Source organism: Acanthopagrus latus, chromosome 22 (genome assembly GCF_904848185.1).
Source record: "Acanthopagrus latus isolate v.2019 chromosome 22, fAcaLat1.1, whole genome shotgun sequence".
NCBI classification, from domain to species: Eukaryota; Metazoa; Chordata; class Actinopteri; order Spariformes; family Sparidae; genus Acanthopagrus; species Acanthopagrus latus.
In genome coordinates, this window is record NC_051060.1 from 21,327,345 (window position 1) to 21,345,840 (window position 18,496).

The 18,496-nt window shown below is 42.0% G+C and overlaps 1 protein-coding gene across 2 annotated transcripts in view; it reads right to left on the reverse strand.

Moving 5' to 3' along the window:
- LOC119012330 (1-phosphatidylinositol 4,5-bisphosphate phosphodiesterase beta-4-like) overlaps positions 1-18,496 on the reverse strand; it is a 63,551-nt gene that overhangs the window by 30,322 nt on the left and 14,733 nt on the right. For both annotated transcript variants that reach the window (XM_037086039.1, XM_037086040.1), the window contains one exon: positions 17,455-17,521. The gene's annotated coding sequence lies outside the window, so the exon portion shown is untranslated. The remainder of the gene's footprint in view (positions 1-17,454; positions 17,522-18,496) is intronic.

Genomic DNA, 18,496 nt, shown 5'->3' on the forward strand with positions numbered 1-18,496 from the left:
ATTTCTTCTCTTTCCTGTAGTCACAAAGAGATGCTGAATTCACTGAGCACAGCTACTGTACCTGGCCCTCCTGGGGCTCATCCAAAAATATCCTCTGCTGAGAAGTAGTATAACTACATGTCAAATTAATTTACCAGTAAATAGACTTGATACGCAGGAAAATTGGGTTATTTTAGGTTTTAAAAAAACACATGAGCAAAACTAGGATGTTGGCATACAAGGAGAGAGCTGATACATCAGTGATGTTATCAAGCTTTCATATGTCAGCCATTGGCCCAAAACATGGAAAGTCTACAGACACCAAATAATAAATAATTATTCTTGTTTCCACTGAAAAGAATGAATGAGGACAAGGTCACTGCATTACTAAAGTTCACTGTAGGTGCTCAAAGAGATCTTCTGTATTAATGTGTTTTTTTTGATTACTGAGCAGGTATAGGTGCTTTATTAATATAAATAGGAGCTTATACAAAGAGTTCAGATGGAGGATAAAGGTGAGCTATGCAAGAGTGGACAGGGCTGCTTGTGGAGGGGCAGTCTGCCCATCAAATATCTGGCATGTCCGCTCTCTCTAGACCAGAGACAGTCGAGCGACTCCGGAGGGTGAATAACCCAAGAGTAGGAGCAACCAGCTGGTCAGGAGGGACTTAAACAGCCGACCACAGTGGTGTGTTTACTGGGAAAACTATAGGACACAATACCCTGTATTAGCACCACTGCTAAACATTGGAGTAGATGCTAGAGAACATGATGTTACCACACAGACTGCAGGGTCTGCAGGGATGTATCTATGCAGAGCCGGCGCTGATTCAAAGCAGAAGCATAAATGAAGCTTTACTCTGAGTCTGGCTTTTAGCAGTAGATTTGCAATATAATAATGAACCAAGTTTCTTCCTCTGACATACTGTACAAACATTTTTATCATTTATTACTTTGCCATTAGCCACTAAGTGACAAGATAAAGGGGCTAGAGAGCAGAAACAGAATCAATCACTGCAGTCATACAATCTAATTTTTCTTGGCTCCTAAACCACCTGATTATGCGATTACAGGAAGCGCAACAGCAGAAGGTTTAATAAATATCTTGCATCTCAAGCACAAGCCTTTTTAATCATGTGCCTTATTCAGAATACCAGTATTTCAGTGCAATGTTTTCACCAAAAAGACTGGCATGGCTGGATTTGTTGGGCTGCTATTGAGTTCATGTTTGAAGGAATACAAGCCCTACCTTGCCAAAATGCAGAGCCTTGCAATGGCAATATGTTTGGTAGAAGTTGTGAGGTGTAAATTGGCAAGACAGGTTGCAGTAACGTGCACTAAATCATCACAGGACAACCCCTGGGTGGGCCTGTAGAACACCGGTTGAGCATATCTGACGGTTAAAGTATCTGAGGGCAGAATTTTCCACTAAGTCTACTTTTATCTCTGACTTGGCCTTAAACAGTCTGGGTGTGCACTGTTCTCCTCTTCCAACACAAAAAGCGAGCCAGGCCTGATTCACGTGATGCACCTGCACGTGTAGCATCACGCAAGATATCCATCTCAGGGAGGAGGGGGGGGAGCCCTGACAGGAAACTGTAATATTGTTGATGACACCACCAAATATAGGCTCTCCCTACGTCAGCCTCAAATGTGTCAGGCAAAATTGAGAACGTGACATACTATGTATAGTCTTAGAACTCAGCCGGTATTAAGTCACGATGGGAATACTCTGAGGTGTGATTTGATTTTGTGTGTTTCAGTCTATATTGCTAAGTCTCCTTCTTCATAATAATTACAGACAGCATACATATTGCCTAATATACAGAAAATCCCATAAAACATATAATCACAAAAATCATGTACTTTCCTATTATCAAGGCTGTGATTTAGTCTCTAAAAATAGGTGTGCTGAAGGTTAATGTCTTCACCACTAGTTTTATTGGTGAAAATGTCGGCCTGTGTGTGTGTGTGTGTGTGTGTGTGTGTGTATCCATCTGCGTGAGTGAGCACCCTGCTATTACTCAGGTTTTGCAGAGATTGAAGTTCCACATTTCATGCAGAAACCGCTCATTTCCTCCCAGGGATAAACACGAGGGAAACTGGACATTGATGGGTGAGATGACAAAGAGGGTGGCTGATACAGAAAGAAGGAGAAATAGAGACAGAAAGTAAATGTGAGGAGGAGAAAGATAAAGCAACAGGGAAAATGAACAGGCAGAGAGAGACAGATCCCAGAGAGTTGGAGAGAAAATAAAAGCAGCGAGACATACGAGGAGGTGAGAGACGTGAGGAGCGTAGAGATAAAACAGAACAGTGGTGGGCAGGAGAGATGGACGAGTGAAACAGCTGTGTGTGACAGGAGCTGGCTGGAGAGGCCGGGGGACAGGGTGGTGAGTACAGCGGCGGGGTAGGGGGGATGTCTGCTTCTGATGTGGGGAACACAGATCAGAGACAACATCAACAGAGGATACTAAAAAAATACTTGCTGGGTGGGCTTACAGTCCACCCCCGGCATGACAAATGCAGATGAATAAAGGCTTTTGAGATGTCTGTAGGCTGTCTTTATGAAAACACAGAGTGATTCACGAAGGCTGCGCAATTATACAGCAGCTAATAAGGGCTAATCTCACCCCATGTGCAGGTTCATTAAAAGATACAATTAGTTGTGACACAGAGGGCGGACCCAGCGGAAAATTAGAGCTACTACTACTTTTATTTTCTCTAGAGATGCAGCGATATATCAACTGAACACTGGTATCGGCCCATATTCGCCAGCAAAAATAAGATGACATTCACCAAGAGCAATGGCCAATATTTATCTGTTTTGTCACATCAATTTTTTGCAGGCCTGGAATTTCACAATCAGTATACCCAAAGTTGCTTAGCTTATTTTTGGATCCTGACCTGAAAGTGTATTCTGCTATACTAAGATACAGGAGACACAGCAGCCAGTCCAGGTCAACACTTCAAGCGATGTACAAAACCTCATCAAACACAGTCCTCCACCATCTGCTGCGTCCTACCAGGGGACCATAACACAGACACACACATCCTGTCAAGGGACTGAAAACACAGATGCACACTTCCTATGGAGATTACGAACTGAGGCTGAGCAGGGCTCCAACAACACAACCCAAAGAGAGAAGGCTGGTGTAAATAGGCTGCACCCAGTCTAGACTGCATAGTAACACTAAACCAAAGCAGTAAGAAATGCTGTATTTTCCTAAATCGGATCCAAAACGATTCAGATAGGACAAATCACATATCTAATTTGGACTAATTGGGTTGTGCGGTCCTGTCTGATGTTAGCCTAGATCTTGCCACTCTCAACAGTATGCATTAGATAACATTTTCCTCAGCGGGATGAGATCCGTCCAATAGCAGCACGGCATGCAGAGGTTCTGTAAGGCCAAGGCAGCACCCACATCGGGCCTCCATGCTCTTGGATGTGTGAGCGCGCACGTGAGGAGCTGAGGGAAGCTGAAGGAAGCGAGTGAGGTCCGAGCACCTTGTCCAACCCCTGACAATGAGATAATTACGACAGATAGGAGCCCCGTGAGGCAGGCTGTTCCCAGCCTCCTCATCTAAAATGGCAGCTAGGGTAACACCCAGCGGTCCCACACCTCATAAACTAAAATTAGGCTACAGCTACATCAGTCAGCCAGTGGTGGAAGGGTTGACTGGGGACATGCTCAGATGGACAGAAGTGAACAACACACACACAATGAGGCACATCTGACGCGACTGGAAACATGACCAGAAGAACCTCCTCTACGTAATGCCTGTTGTGGTTTATGCATTAAAAACGTCTCCAACATTAAAAATAACACATTTTGCAGCTCTGTCCAACCGAGTGAAAAATAAGATAGAAAACACAGGCGTCTTTAGTCAGGCTTGCTTTCATGTCTCACTTGATATCACAGCACCTGATGTTTTTCGTGTTACAGTCATCGTGCTTTCACTTAAAATTTGACCCCTTCTAACCCGTCTGAGTGAAGGTTTGGGTAATCCCACTAAAAGATATTTAGTTATGGGAAATCTCAAAAGGTTTATAAAAGTGCTTCATCTCTGCAATATCTCAGAATGATCTAGATTCCTAAGAGGTTCACTGGAGTCTCACTTTCAAATAAAGCAGATGTGTACTTGCTCAAGATTTATGGGCTACTTGATACAGCCCCAACAGTAATATTACAATAAAATGTATGGTCATATAATAATAGACGAATACAATAACATTATTCATCAATGATTTTCTCTGACCTGGAACGTGGTCTTAATTAGGATCATAGGGGAACATTATACTGTTTGTATAATGCTGTAAATCACGTCTATTAGGCAAAGAATTCCACAGCTGTATTGAACCGTCTACTAGCCGAACTGAAAAAATGCCTTATGAAAAGTATTCAAGGCATTTAGATTCCAATGCAACACAACACTTTTGCAGCCTCAGGCAGAGGAAAAACATTGTTTCTTTGCCAAATGTCAGACTTTTATCAGGAGCAGCTGGTTGGAGTTAGAGCAAAAAGATTGATGTTACGTATATGATGGTGTTCATAATGCAACTTGACAGTGATTACCCAGGTGTTCGTGGTTTGACCATGTATGGCCTTACTCTCTTTATTTACAGTCTCAGCACTGGTTTCGGGCGGTTAAAATATCATACAACAGAACAAGAGAAAACCCAAGGCAATTAAAGGCAAAGCAAACTATTTTTACAGTGAAGCAGTTAATGCACCTTCAGAGCCGTTCGGGGTGCTGACAGAGTTGGCAAGACGTTTCTTCCCATTTCTTCTCTGCGTTTTGCTCCACTACACTCTACATCCGTTGGAAGACTGGAGTAAGCCGAGACATTAAACTAAATATTGACTTCTAATCCAACTGTGGTTATGAAAAAAGGTAGTTTTACCAGAAGTGCTTTGCATTGGGAAGTCTTCAGACAAACAAACATGCACCATTCTGTTTTGCTGCCCATTATTCCAGACTACAGGGAACATCTGTCAGTTTGTGAATCAAAACATTATGAAACCCTAAATATCTATTATTTTTTGCATGTTTTTTTCTGTCCATGGCTAGAATTAAAGTAGAAAAAGATGATTTAGCGGTGTTTGATCGAATTTAAGTGGGAAAGTAAAGATCATTGTTTTCAGATATCTGTGTTTCTATTTACCCAGAGAGGATGTGTTTGTCCTCTCCAGAAGCAAATGGTGTCTGGTTAACCAAATGACTGCCCCTACATGCTGTCTCCATGACATTAATGAACAGATAAGACCAGGTGAAAGGTATCATCTCTAATTGGTATCAGATTGTGAAGCTACTTCAGTAATGAAGATGATGTGAGGATTAGAAGAAAGGAGATACGTTTAAAAGCCTCCTGCAAACACTCACGCACAGATATTTTCAGTTAGCCTGGCTCATTAGACCTCTTTTCAGGTTCTGTGTGGGTTTACCTTTGTGATGTAGAAGAACATAAAGGAGTCAGTTGTCCTTGCCTACATGTCAATCAAGAGCACTGTGTATATAACCATACAGATCTGAGGAGAGATGAGTGAACACGGCTCTGTTAGTCCTGATACTGAATTGTAAGACCTCCTTTAAACCACGTCTGCAGCAGTGAGCTCTACAGGAGTTTAGGTTATTTCACAACAACTGAATTGAGACTAACAACAGGTGCTGTTGAAACTGCAGCTGCTGAGGACAAGGCATTTGACTCCGACCCAGTCGACACAGGTTTGAAGACGTCTTCAATTGTAAACCACAACTAAGCTAAAAGCTAAAAGCAAAGCACCATCCCTGTGGTGTTTCAAACAAACCCTTGAAAGTTTAACAAAAAACTACTTAAAGCTGAATGAAACCTGCTGCTTCACAGACAGCTGCCGCCTACTCTGTTCTACGACTGATCAGCGTGGTTATACCCTCCGACAGGCCCTACAACAGAGCGTGCAGACAGGGTGTGAATAAAGGTGCCGCAGCAGTGCCTCATATGAGAAATATACTGTGCTTTTGAACAGTAAAGCATTTACACATAAAATATTTTCCAGGTGACACCAAAAGAAATTACATGAAAAAGAGCATATCAGGCCTTAATCCCCTAATCTTGTGAAAGACAAATGCAACCATAGTCCAAACTTATTTTCTCTTTTTTGTATTGTCAAATGGTAAATTCATGGCGTACGTGAAATTCTGCACTGAAATCAATGATTCGATACAAATAACTCCTTCCTTAGCATCATTACATTAAGTATTCTGATACATTTGCATACTGCCTGATTATACTGTTATATCCTCTCTCTCTTTCTAGGAACTTAAAGGAGTGTCATGAGATCTAGCTTTGTTTAAACACCAGCTAAGTTCTGTCTAAATACTCTACACACACGGAAACGAAGCGTGAGGTTTTTTTAATGCTGCTGCTCTGCCAAAACTGCTGGATCAGTTTTAGAAAAGACATGTATGCGTGGTAGACAAACATGCTGTAACACTAGTGTCTAGTCTCCTCTCGCTCGGTCTATTTAAAAGTCTGTTTTACTGCACACATACAGTACAATAACATTTTTGTCGTGAGGCTGCATTCGTCTCACTAATCTTAACTGCACATATTCTGTAATGTCATCATGTTACTTTATCTGTTTGTCTAGGATATTTGCTTATCTTGCTGCTATAAGTAGTGAAGGCACATGATACACCACTCCTCTCATTCTTCAAACAGAATGCCCCAAACTACCAACTAATGATTGTAAGTGCTATATTGTAGGCAACTGGACTCATCCAAGAGGCTCCTTCAGTTCTGAACTGAGCAATGAGAATTACCATGACCTGTGTGACTGAGAACCTTCATCAACATACTAACTAATGACTATGACATATGAGTCTAGACATATAGTGCTTCTGTTAGATAAGTATAACAAAACCGAGATGTGACTGAAGACACTAAAAGCATTATGCTCTTCATTACATGCGTATCCTTGCCTGCAGGCCTGCTGGAAGGCACAGGAAGAGAACATTTCCTTTGTGGTCGACTACACTGTTTCTTAATGTGCCTCTTCTTCAGCAATACCGTTAATCCTTCCCGCTCACTATTAGGGTCAGAGCAGCCCTTGAGGCTGAAGCCAACTTAGGACACACTACAAGTTCACCTCCAAGGACTCTCTGCTACCCAAAACAAATCCACTGCCACTCAGAGCAATATATGAACCTTCATATGTTTGATAGGTCCTTTTGCTGGCAAAGGCTCACTTAAGTGGAAAATGGCATGTCATTCATTTGTTTGCCTGTTTTAGGCCACCTGATCATTTTTCAACACATTAATCTGTATCATAATTCTTTGTGCAGACTATTATAAGCTTTAGTGAAAGTAAACCATGACAGGCTGGACACCCTGGATATCTGTACTGCATGGCGGCTGCATTGCTGAGGAGCTGCTGCTGCTGCTCACTTGCATGTGTTCACAGAGGCTGCATTGCTGCTGCAGAGTGGCTCTGACTCTATTTGTTTAAATGGAGAATGACAACCTGTTTACAGGTTGTTCTCAGGTCTAGTTTTCATGTCTCATGCATCCAGGGTGGCTGGTCTAATCTATTAACTTGGATTAGTTAGGATATGTAAATTAAATGTTCAAATTTACTGTCATTACACAAGACGCAAGATTGTATTACATAAAAAACTACACAAGATAATAAACAATTTTATTCAAACTGAACATAACCTTGAATTCCTACTATCTAAGGAGGTGACATTTACGTCTACATGTGATAATAATGCTGTTGATATACGATCATTCTCACACTTGAAACTGATTGGGAAACAGAACTCTCTGGGCTTGACTAAAACCCCCTGCAATTGGATTTTGGACTCCCTCACAAAAAGACCCTTGACAATTTGGATTGGTAGCCACATCTCTTCTAAGTTAGTGCTCATTACTGGAGTCCCCCAGGGCTGTGTGCTAAGCCGTTCACACTGTGCAAATTCTTGGCAACTTTTACAGATGACCAAAAGAAAAAAATCATAAACAGGCATAGGCACAGGCATTCGTGCACAGCCCAGGACAGGAAGGCTCTACAGCGGGTGATTAAAACCGCCCAGAACATCATTGGCACCCATCTACAGATCATCAGTGATATCAGTGAAGTGAGATGTCTGCACAGAGCCCAAAGGATACAAAAAGGCAACACCCATCCCAGCCACAGTCTGTTCACCCTGCTGCCATCTGGAAAAAGATACAGAAGTATCTGCTGCCAAATCGCCCGGCTACTGAGCAGCTTCTTTCCTCAGGCTGTGAGACTCCTCAACTCATCCTCTTAAAATAGTTTTTTTCCTTCCTCTCTAGAAAAAAAGACACTTAAAACTCAATTTCATTCCACAACATGGGTGTGGTAAGATGACTTATACGTTAACCTTTAAATTTTAAACTTCTTCTAACAAACTGTGACTGAACAATAGTCGAAGATGTTCAAGAGAAAGACATAAACAAACAATTTCCTGAATAATTCTCTGACCATCACAAGCTTCATGACTCATTAATAAAAAAATCATATACATCATTCTGCTACATCACATCATATTGCCGTTAAGATCGCATCTTTAGAATTAAAAATTAACCAGCACTTTGGCAGACAATCTAGAAAGAAAGCTTTGGTGAATGTGGCTGCTCCCCACTGCTGTTGTTTTCAGATGAGAGGAGAGAAAGAAGCAGAGAGGGCGCGAATTGGAAAGAGCATGAAAATAAAAAGGGGAGTAAAAGATTAAATGTCTCAGGCTTTTTAAATGGACTGCATGTTTGTCTATGGATATCATGCATCAAGCAGGACACCTGACCAATCTGACGTGTGCAGATTTCTGGATGGTTATGCTACAGCAGCCTGGTGTATATGCTACACATTACTTAACAAAGGGTTAGGGTTAGAGCCTGTTTCTACTGCACCGCGTGATCTGCCTGAACGTCCGTCTCACCTCAACACATTTGCACAATGTACTAAAGACGGTGCTCCTTTGAAAGTCTGAAAAATACCAACATGTCATATTTGCTTGTGTGTTTGCACAAATTCCCACCGAGAGAAGGCGACCCCCTAGAGCGTTCACATAGAGTACACACACCTGCAGGGACACAGTGCTGAGTGGGATCAGCAGGGGGTGGGGGGTAAGGATGAGAGCAAAGGGGAGGAAATGATGAGAAACCCACAGGCCAGAGGGAGCAATCTCATGCAGAGGGCACACTACAGTAAGATGTTTGTGTTGAGGTGACACTTGAGTAACAATGTTGCTCTGCACTGTGTTTGTATTTGTATTGTAGCTATGATATTGTAGCATGTATCCAGTATTTGCACTCAAGGCAAGATGGGAAAAAAAAAACCCCACACACCTCAGGCTTTTAGTTGGTTTAGTTAAGCATCTATGTTATGACCTCCGGCAAGACAACCACCAACCAGGATACACAGAACAAAAAAAACAGAAGACACACACATGCACAATATCCTGGAAGCAAACTGCAACAGGTTGCCCTTCTAAAGGGACATCGATTGAAGGTCTTCGACAGACTACAACATCGTGGTGGTGGCAGGTTTGTTTAACTGCATTACCAATTATTGAATTAGATTAGCTCTATCCCTATCAGACAGAATCCAGTTAGCAGAAGGGTTCATGTTTGTCCATACAGCACATGCTGCACACATCTGTCACACACAGCTCATGCCGTGAGACACAAAGCAATACCATAAAAATACTGCTGTTTGCACTGCATGAAAGTAGTCTTTAATTAAATGAGAGCCCTTAGCGAGGCATACAGTGTTTTTATAACTCTAAGAAGACCTCTGTTCTCTAAACAAACAGCACATATGGCAGTGAGATCAATGTTACAACGGCCTGCTTCTGTTTTTACATTTCATTTAGTCGTTAAACAGCAGGGCGGTGTAAGAGGGGGTAGAGATCGCTAAGCAAACATGTACTTACCTCAACAAGGATGGAGATCCTGTGTGCATGAACTGTGTCAGATGGCTGATTTCACTTGCTTTCACGTCTCCCAAACTCAACTTAAGCCTGATACAGCATACCAACTTGTAGGCAACACATTACTACATAAATCCTGGCACGCAGGGAACGCTTTCTGAACAATTTGAGAGGAAGAGCTGCGGGACTGAGGAAACAGTGAGCAGGAGAGTCAGTGGAAAAGCTGAATGACGAGACCAACCACTAATCACTACTGAAATTCCCTTTTCGCTCGTTTTAATTGATCCACATTTGGGCTCCACTTTGCTCACTGAGGTGTCAACTGAGGTTTCTATGGCCCCTCAAGCAGTGTGTGACTTTGTGTGTGTATCCTAGCGTATGTCTGTCCATGTGTCTCTAGTTTGTCTTTGTCTACGCCTGTTTGTGTGTACACTTGTTTTCTTTAACCTTTCTCTGCCCATACGGTCTCTAACAGGACTGCATGCCATTATTATTTAGAGGATTCCTGCAGCAGTGACACCTTACAGCCCACGACAGGGTGCCACGTGGCCTGCCAACCGTTGTCAAGTTTACAATGAAAATAAGTAAATTCAGAGTGGAACTTGGCATGATGGGGAAAAATGAGGTTGTACATTTAATAACCAAACTGTGTATGAAAAAAGGAGGTTCAAGATTAAACAAGCAGCAGTTTTGCTTCCTTCATAAATAGGACCCAAACTGGCTCCTGTTAACTTATTACAGTCTCCTTATTGACATCAAGGAAAACTTAAATGCACTCGATTACTGATGGCACTTATTGTGTGCTTGGGAAAGTTACTTTCAAAATGCAATCGATAACACACAGATTAACATAGATACTAGTTACCTTTATTCTAAAGCAATATATTACCCTACAATTTTACTGTCTGCGTAGAGTAATAAATGACTTATTACATTACTTCTGAGTTACTTTAAAAAACAGCCGAAGTAATCTTTATACAAGAATTATTTTAATTGTAGGCTCACTCATTTGAAACACAACAGAGCTATACCTTCTATAATGTAGCCTATAATGACATGACAATACAAAAAATATTTTTGTCTGCCTTTTTATTTCTGTCCACAGAACAAGAAATGCATATGTGATTCAAGAATGTTAGTTAAAGTGCGCTCGGAGGATTAGACTTCATCATTGGGCCTATGAAATGAGACTCAATTCAGTCACAGCGAGACTGAATAAAGAACTTATAGGCTCGGCTATATTAATACCCCTGAGCAAGGCATACAGCTTGAGGTAAACAATAAGTCTACAGCCTTACTCAATAGATTATGGGGAAAATCAAGGATTAAGGATTGTTTAGTGTCTATATAACAGATGCCAGCTTGTTTCAGCTCTACCTACTCTGGCTCCTAAAGTACAAATTCTGCAACATCCATTTTGGTAGAGATAATGTTTATGGGCCAACTTTCTCCTATTAAAAATTCTAGAGCCACCCTTTTTGGTTTGTGTAACAGGCCACATAAGTCTCTCTCAAGAAAAAACAAAGCCTGAAAAGCCCCTTTTAAAGTTTTAATTTAAAAACTTTACACTGTTGTCTCTGAGGTTGACCAGTGAAGCAACTATCTGATTACGCATTAATGAAAAAAAATGCTTCCACAATGCAGAATTGTTGGAGAGAGATGTGAAGTAATTGCAAATTAATAGAAATAAGCAAGAAAAAAAATGCTTATGTCTGTTGGCTGCTATATGCTTGTCTTGGGTTATATGTACACAACTCTGTAATCACCATTTGTTTCTCTAGGACTTTGGATGAGAAAGTATTATGCTGTTGAAAGGAAAATGACTTTTTCCAAGCCAAATGACCCTCTTCTACCCTCTTCTTTGCCTTTTATAGTTGAGGATCACCCTGCTCACTCATGCTCCTCGGTCGCGGGTTACATAATTAACTTGAGCCTGGGATGGAAACTGGCTGTCTTTCAATCACGAACGCTGACTGAACTGTGGTCGGCCAGAACACACACGCACTTACTGAGCCACACACGTGCAAATACTATACATAATACATGCCCAGATGTCAATAGGAATGAGACATTCCCACATTCAAATACAGCAGATCTCACACATGTTGAAACAGAAGACCTTTGTCGGGTCAGTTTCCATGGTTCATCCCTACTGAACAGCAGAGGATGTAAATTAGTTCCCATACTGGGACACACACATCCACATTCTCAAAGAGTTCTATATATAGTCATCCACATGCAGCCTCTGCCAAATTGAGTTACACAAAGAATGTAACACATGGCCTAATGGACGGAGCATCCACCTCATAAATTATGACCTAAAGCCTCCGCCAAATGGTGGTTATTAGTGTGTGTGTGTGTGTGTGTGTGTGTGTGTGTGTGTGTGTGTGTGTGTGTGTGTGTGTGTGTGTGTGTGTGTGTGTGTGTGTGTGTGTGTGTGTGTGTGTGTGTGTGCGTGTGTCAGAGAGAGTCTGCTGACCTGAGGGCCAATGACTACCCTCACTGAGGGAACACTGAGGCCTGTCAGAGGGAACGAGTGAGGGAGGGAAGGAGCTGAGAGAGGGGGTAAGGGCTGTCCCCGGGTTATCAGCAATCTTAATCAGAGGTATTTAGAGCGCTGCATGTTTGACTATGTGCGCGTGCATGTGTGTGTGTGTTTGTGAATGTTTAAAAAGGCACTTAGTCAGGGAGTTCCCTGGACGTAATCGAGTCAGGGGCAAGGCTAACGCATTAGCGACTGCATAGGACACAGCTCTCTGGGAGAAACCTCCTCTACCAACTGTAAACAGATGCTCTATCTGAATCACAGCTACTTTTATTTGTTGGTAAAACGGATGCGCAAGGAAAATGAGGTTAATTAAGACACACAGATTACAAGAGAGCGGAACAATACCGGACTAAAGCTTGAGGCAGAGAACAAACTGTATCAACAGAGCAGGAAAATCTTGAACATCACTCGGGGAATCCCTATTAAAATAAAGTTTTAAGCAGCTTTGTATGGGTAAGAGTCTAAAATACAGCTAGAAATGCACAGTCTTTGCACAGTGATGAATATGTGTAACTGAAGCCTCCAAATGGAATATGGAAAAGGCCATTTTTCATGAAGTGATGGTGAGGAGATGGTATCCGTGTCTGGTTAATAATAGAAACGTCACACCGGAACACTGGTATTAGAAAGACTTAAATGTCCACGCAGTTGATTTTAAACAGTGTGTGGACATAGCATGGGGGAAAATAGAGAACATTTTCTTAAAAAAGCACAGAAGAGCGTAAGTGACAATACAGTAAAGCTGTGGGCAGCCTGTGTAAAAGCCCAACAGTTTCTATCTGACAAAGGGAACTACAAACTGAATCTCAATCAGTCACTCAACATATTTTCTTTTGTTTCACTCTTGCTCAGAGAGGGGAAATTAAAATTTTCTTTGAACACAAAGATTAAATTCAAGTTCAACTCTTTTTATATGGAGTCGCTTAGGCAATAAATCAATAGCAATATGTACCGATATATGATATAATATCATTGATAGCAATTCGAAAATAGTTTTGATTAAAATGTGCAATAGCTTCATGTATATGCATTATATGCATGGTAACTTGAAAGCACATAGTGAATACACCTATCAGATTGCTTGATAATTGAGCATGAACAGTGGTGTGTGGCTCATCTGCACCATCACAATGTGACTGACAACAGAAGAGTGTGTCAGAGGTGTTACAATGGATCCCACCACAATTCTCACAAGACAAGCTGCGTCCCACCTGTAAAAACTGGTAACTCACACAATACTGATCACTCAGGTAAATATTTGCTTTTCTTGCAGTGTGATACAGCAGCCTGCAAGCTGCTGCACTTGTAGCAAACACATCGAACCTTTCGACCTCCGTCCTGGTCTTCGCTGCTTCTCTCAGTGTCACTCAGCCTCCGCAGAAGCTCTTCAGTGCCGACGGCCAAAGTGGTCAGTGTGACCACAGGGGCAAAACCCACTGCAACAGCTCTGCTATTGGCTAAAAAACTCAAGCACAACCCATCACCACCAGAGTGAGGAAATGAGTACTGACGGAGCTTGCTGGTATAGCACTATTTGTATTCATTTGTGTGAGTTAGTTAATATTGAAGGTGCACTTTCGGTTAACTAAGATCCCAGTTATAATATTCCTGAAGTCGTGTGAGGACACAACATGAGCCTAACTCCGGGCTAAATCTAATCTTGACATAAATGGATTGATGTTTCACTTGGAGGTGGTGGAGGAAGATGCAGGGCAACCTGCAAGAGCCTGTTAATTTGGGCATGGACGTTAGATAACTGGCCTTTGCAGAGGGATGGCTGCAGAGTAAAAATACATAAATTATCCCAAGATTATTATGTTACATCACACTCTGTGCTGCTCTGTGCTGCGCCGCACTGTGCTGCGCCGCACTGTGCTGCGTGTGTGACGGCCTCATTTAGACCAGATTAGGGGGTCGAAGGTTCCGTTTGCCCAACTACACTTACCCTGCTAAGGGCTCTTCAAGGGCCAGGTTTGCCCAAACATGGTCAAAAATACTGAGGATACATATACATATTCTGGTTGACCTATGTGAAGTGTTCAAGAAGCCACCAGATTTTATTTGAAAAGGATTCAATTCAATTTTCCTCAGATAAACTCAATCAACTTTAAGCTCACCATTTGTGCAGGCTGCTGCAAACTGACACCATAGGTTACCTGTGACAGCACCTCAAGGGGATTAAAATGTTTCAAAGTAATGGATACTCAGTGATACAAACTCCATTCCGGGAGAGCATGGTACCATCCAAAATTCTGACCCAAGATGCAGCGTTCTACCTGTCCATTTCAGTGGGCTGCATGAAGGAATGAGGGATAACCCAGCGATACAGAAGGAGAAAATGAGTGATAAATAGAGGCATAAGAGTTTGAGACAACTCAGCAGCAGGAGTACAGGAGGGAGGGAGTGGGGGTTTCTGAAAAAATATGGGATTTCTCCTATTGCCCAAATAAGTACCTATTAAAAGAGAATTTGTGCCCTGCTGAGCTACCAATAAGGCAGCCAGGAGAAAGGAACTGTAGAAATAGAACATGTCCATATAGAGAGGGGAGCTGTGGAGAAAGGGAGCAGGAAGGGGGCAGGGGTTAAATGCTTCCCCAGAATGAGTGCTTTCCACTGGCGTAAGCCCAGTGAAAAGAGTCCCCGAGTCCCCTGCTGACTGACACAGCCTGAGGGCCTACTGTGAGCATGATTGAGCACAGGCAGCTCAACCATCGCCAGCTTTTAAATCAGCTCCAAATTCAAGTGCCATGTTTACCAATGTTTGAAAGCACTAATGCCGAGAGACTGGAGATTTTTCATCAGGCTCTAGAACTTCAGTCAACATCAGTATTATCCCAGGCGGTGAGTTTTTGACTACTGCACTGGCAGAGGAGAAGAGAGAAGACAAAAACAGAATGAGGGAAAACCTGCCTTAACAAACACCCCACAGATGTTGCTCCTCTCTGACACCACTGGTCTCCATAGCAACCCTCCTGGGCAGTAATAGCCCCTGGCTCGTTTGGCTGCAGCGGCGTCACGAAGACGCGCACACACATACACCATGCACACACAAACAGACACATTTCTGCCTCTGAATGGGATCCCAGTGTGTATTTATAGAGGCTGAGGGACACACTAGCCCACCCAGCCCAACCACCCCCTTGGGCCTTACCGGAGAATACACATATCTAAACAGAGAGCATCTACCCCCGTCATTAAAAGCTCTGGGCACACACGTACACAGACACAGCCATAAAAACAGATCCACCAAGTCCCTTGGTTCTAGTAAACAAGCACTGTAATTGGTGATAAGGGATAACTGGGAATTATACATTAGAGCTAGCTCACTTTAACATTTAAAAATGTAGCTCTTCTCTGCATTTTGAATACAGAAGGAAACTTCCTGTCACGACTGCACGTCTGTTCGACATTTTGCACAACATGGTTTTTATTCAAAGCTGAACCCTCTCAACAGGTGTCTAGGACCCATTCTGTTAGAGTAGTTACACATGAATACAGAGCTGATGGTTTTTAACGGGTGAAAGAGTGAGTTTAGGCTAACTGTACCAGCTTTTTATGTAATGAGATCAGATCTATCCTTGAGTGTTTAAGTGTCAAGTGTACCTAGACATCATTACCTTTCATGTGAAGCACCAGGAAAAAAATAATAATTTAAACTGAATTGAACTGACATGCAACAGGTGAGGGGATGCTGCAAGGCCAGCCGGCGATGTGGTGAGACAGCAACTCTTTCTCTCTCTTGTTTGGCAATATTAACACACATGTCACAGAGATCTCATGAGATCCAGTGATCCATGATCATTCAAAGATGAGCCTGAACCCACAGGTGTCATTTACACGAAGGACGCTGGGGACATTGCAAAGAAACAGCCTGCAACATGTGCAGTCAAACTGTCATTACCACTGCAAAGGAGGATTTTACCCGTGTCTGTTGATTTGTCAGCAGGATTACAAAAAAACTACTGTCTCGGCCCAGGATACACCCCATTAAGTTTTGGTGTGATTCCAGATAAAGCCACTGATCCAGGATTTTTATTTTCATTTTCTTTCACATTGGGAGATAGGGTCTTGTGAATTTTTCCCAGAGAATAATACATGGATCTTGTTGAAAAAAAAAAGGCGTATTTAGATGGCTGGCATCCACAAGTGACTACAAAAGGGGACTGTTAGGCATTGGCAGAGGTGTGCACTCTACTGAGTGCCCTTTGAGTTGTTCATTAGTTAACAGATGTGAGGCACAGACTGTGAAATCAGAATGTAATACATGAATCTCATGAGAGAGTCATGACTGGCTGAACTTGATACATGAATTCTTAAGAAGGATTTGTTTTTCTAACCTTTAAAAGTATGCATGATGTTTTTTTCATGTTGTCTGCTCTGGGTAGCCTCTTTGATGTGCCATTATGCAAGTTTTTCCCCAAATTCATCTTCTCTGACTTCTCACACAATCCTCCATCACATTGCCTACAATCACATATTATAAGTACCATTTAAAAGTAATTCATCAGAGCCCTTATGTCCCGCTTTTTAAACACAAAGTGACGCCTTTGTCCATACCCATCCAGATTTATTAAAGTAGGGTCAGAGCAAAATCATGAAATATTACCTATGGTTGAGATGTAGTTGTTTCTGTTTTTACCAACTGAAACAGTTGAAATACTTGACCTTAATCTACCATATAGTTAAAAATGTGACATCATGTCATTCGATTAAGAATTAACAATTGAAGGATTGTCTGTAGAAAAAAAAAACCCAAAACACCCTAATGCTCATTGCATTCATCAGAGGTGTGTCAACTGTACTACAAAGATTGCTGACTTCACTCAATGTCTTCACATGTACATTAGGAGGAAATTATGCTCTGTTTCTTAACGGTGACATCAATTTGCAGTTCAGGCCGGGCAGTAAGCCAATGATTACATAAAGGACTAAACATCACTGGAAGTCTCTGCGTTGTATATGTGGGAGTTGAATCTGAGTGTACTTACCAGGTGATGGACAGAGGGACAGAAAACTGAGGGGAGGGGAAACACTGGAGGACAGCACTGGACCGCTCTAAAAAGAAATCAATAGAGAAAAGAGGAGAGGATGGGGTGAGGAACAAACAAAAAAAGAAGATGAAAAATAGATTAGAGAAGTGTAATTTACAGATATCTTAGGACTCCATTATTCAACCTCATCTTGTACACTTACAGTAATATTACAGATGCTCGTGATGCCTTCAGGGGAGACACTGACACACAAACAAGCGCGTCCCTACACAAGCGCTCGCACGCACAAACACACACTGGGGTGTAATCAAGCTCTTCATCCTAACTGGCTTGTGCAGAATTTTAATCATTCCTCTGGCTTCTGCTTAATAAACTTTTAATAGGAAACCGCTTCCCTAAAGAAAGGCTGCATCAGTCGTAGAGAGCAGAGAAAAATGAGCTGGCAAATTAGACAAACGGCACCACCTCCATATCTGCTCTGCTGTAGCCACTGAGTGGTAGGTATGTCACTGAGGATAAGACAGTTTACTAAAAGCTTGAAATGTAAATGTAAGCTACATATTGGGTCAAAGTAACAGACGGAGAGATGGAGCGAAACAAGAACAAAACTATAGATGGAACAGAGGATAATCCTCCACTTGGCAAGCCACCTCCCATCCTTATGTCCTCAGCGAGGACAAGATAAATTCCTCAACATTTCCTGTGCTTAGCAGGGAAATGGCTTGTGTCTCTCCTCACCTCATCATCACAGCTCCATCTTGCTTCGCCCAGTGCAAAACAGGAATTTGGTGGTAATTGCTTCTTTATACAATCTCTCTGGAGGATGGAATTCAACGACTATCCAAGCTTTAGATAGATTATCCAAGTTTATCAATGTTGATTTTATGAGATGAGGGGAAAAAATGTATCCTGTGACCGGCCCAGTTGGTCCGTTTCTCGAGGTTCATCATACAATACATCTTTTCGGCTTAAGGTCCTCTAACTTTAATCATTCTTAATGTCATAGGGATGCACGGTATACGTATATTACTGATAAATT